The 2,217-nt window shown below is 39.2% G+C and overlaps 1 protein-coding gene across 2 annotated transcripts in view; it reads right to left on the bottom strand.

Annotated features, from left to right (window-relative positions):
- The window catches only part of cilp (cartilage intermediate layer protein, nucleotide pyrophosphohydrolase), a 50,384-nt gene that overhangs the window by 11,690 nt on the left and 36,477 nt on the right, over nucleotides 1–2,217 (bottom strand). The window contains exon 1 of one of the 2 annotated variants that reach the window (XM_014026211.1): nucleotides 1,792–1,946. The exons of the other annotated variant lie outside the window; for it this stretch is intronic. The gene's annotated coding sequence lies outside the window, so the exon portion shown is untranslated. Of the gene's footprint in view, nucleotides 1–1,791; nucleotides 1,947–2,217 lie in introns of those variants that run through there. 2 annotated transcript variants of the gene reach the window in all.

Below are 2,217 nucleotides of genomic sequence, written 5' to 3'. Positions count from 1 at the left end.
GCCAAGGGGAGCTTGATTGTAAAGTGGTACCAAAAATCTTGCACAGTAAATTCTCCTCACCAGTTTTTCATACTGTACAAAGATAAAATATTTTCAAACACACATGTGAGAAAATCCAGCCATCATTTGTCAGCTGAAATACTTTTTTCCAGAATTGCTCACATTTTAAGAAGAGAAGAATTCTGTGAGCTTGCTTCATTCTGGACTTTTCTATTTGACTCATTAGCTCAACTAGTGTTTGAACATGGAACTACATACACCATCATCACCCCCAGGTAAAGGACAGATGAGTGACAGGACAGGGGCACTTCAGGGTGCCAATCAGATTTCAGCTGGGGCCAATGCCCCTGTGGCCCCGCCCCTAGAACCGCCCCTGCCCTCATACTTTCCTCCACACRTGACTAATAATAATATTGTCCCTACTTTGACATTTTCATTTATTTTCACTSTATTAAATTCAGTTATACTGTATAAAATGACTACTATTTAGTACAGGATTGTAAAAAGTTTTTTTTCTAGGGCCAAAACATCTCCCATATTATTGAGAAATGTTTTGGAATAATGTACCCCTGAAGGTTCACCACAAAGGCTGGCGTTAAGTGTGCACCATTACACTGTGACACATAACTCACAGAAAAGAAAGCAATAAAATACAAATGGTTGTGTTTGTGTTTCCAGTAGTGTCTGGTTATGAGGTGCTAATTTAAAGCAGGAGAGAAGGAACCGCAGAGGAAAACATAAACGGGCTGGAGGTTCCTCCGCGAGCGACGATTAAATTTCTTCAGGCTGCATTTTGTCAGAGTAAGAACAGTCGACACAGTGCCACATGTCAAGTTTATAAAAGATCAAACAGCATCGTGTAGCTTCTACACAAAACTTATCACACCAAATCATATTAGGAGTATTTATGAACTTGGAGAAAAGATTTTGTGCTGCCCTTTGACTCTAACGACCCACCTACAGCTGTGTTTTCTGACTGAAAAACATGTTTTTTCCTCCTTTGGCAGTCATTCAACAAATATCTTCACTGTTTTTCTAACCAATTTTTGTTTTAATGATTCAAAAATTGAAGAACGTGAACGCCAAGTTAAGCGCAATCAATTATAGTTGCAGTACACGAGTGAAGAGCGAACAAAGCCWTGAAAACTTGGCCGGAGCTGCGGGAGAAGATGTGTGTTTTCCTGCTGAAACATGATGGAGAGCACATGTGAAAGCTGCTTCACCTCCTTCATGTTTTCAGCTCAGGAGAGCACAAAGACTCGAGAAATGAGAAACATGTGAGGCCGACCTGGAAGACAGATGAAATGTGCTCAACAAGGCCGTCGGTTTCCCTCCTGGTGCATTTCTTAGAGACCTCTGGAGACGCTCGGTACTAAAACATATGACTTCAGAGCAGAAAGGGTAAAAGTTTTCTCAGGAKGTTACATCACAGTGACCATAAACTCACTGAACTGAGGAATTCTTTTGATTAAATGTCCACATTTCTGACATGTACACATTATTTTATTTAATTTTATGCACACTTTGTCACCCACAGACTTTTCAAGTAAGTCAATCAGTTCTGCACAATCAGTTGAGCATAAAAAATAAATAAATAAAGCAGTCTTGAATTAGCTGAGGCAAACTGATYAATGCTAATACAATTTTTGATCCAAATTAGGATGGAAGGCATTTACAGGACATCGTTACAGGATGTGGCTTGATTCAGCTGCATAAATTAGGTCCAGCAGTTTGAGAAATATTTAAAAATTGTTTTCAGTTTTTCATTTAATGTTGGTAAAAGACCCTTACCTGAATAAACAACACGACTGTCTCATACTCTGCGTATTCAGATGGGAACCACCAGGATCATCGGTGTAAGAATGAATAAGTCAACACACCCACAAAGCTCATCAGCGTGAAATAAAAACTGATTTCACTGGAAAGGTTTTCAGCTTCGCTTAACGAGGAAAACGGTTGTAAGGCTGGAAAAGAGGAGAAGAAAAAGGTTGTGTTCCAGCCAAGAACAACAGACAAAGACTGAGCCAGAACTGCAGAGTTATCCCGTGAAGCTTTTACTGAAATTCACAGAGACAAGAAAAAAAAATGGAAGAAACTTTTGGAAGTGAAAACAGCAGCAAAAGTTTCAGGAGCTACAGTCAGTCATGAAACGTTTAATGATCAGTATGATGCAATACAGTAATATATATATATACACACACACACACACACACATAT

This window comes from Austrofundulus limnaeus, unplaced genomic scaffold (assembly GCF_001266775.1).
Source record: "Austrofundulus limnaeus strain Quisiro unplaced genomic scaffold, Austrofundulus_limnaeus-1.0 Scaffold5, whole genome shotgun sequence".
In the NCBI taxonomy this organism is placed as follows: Eukaryota; Metazoa; Chordata; class Actinopteri; order Cyprinodontiformes; family Rivulidae; genus Austrofundulus; species Austrofundulus limnaeus.
This window is presented reverse-complemented; position numbering and strand designations above follow the sequence as displayed.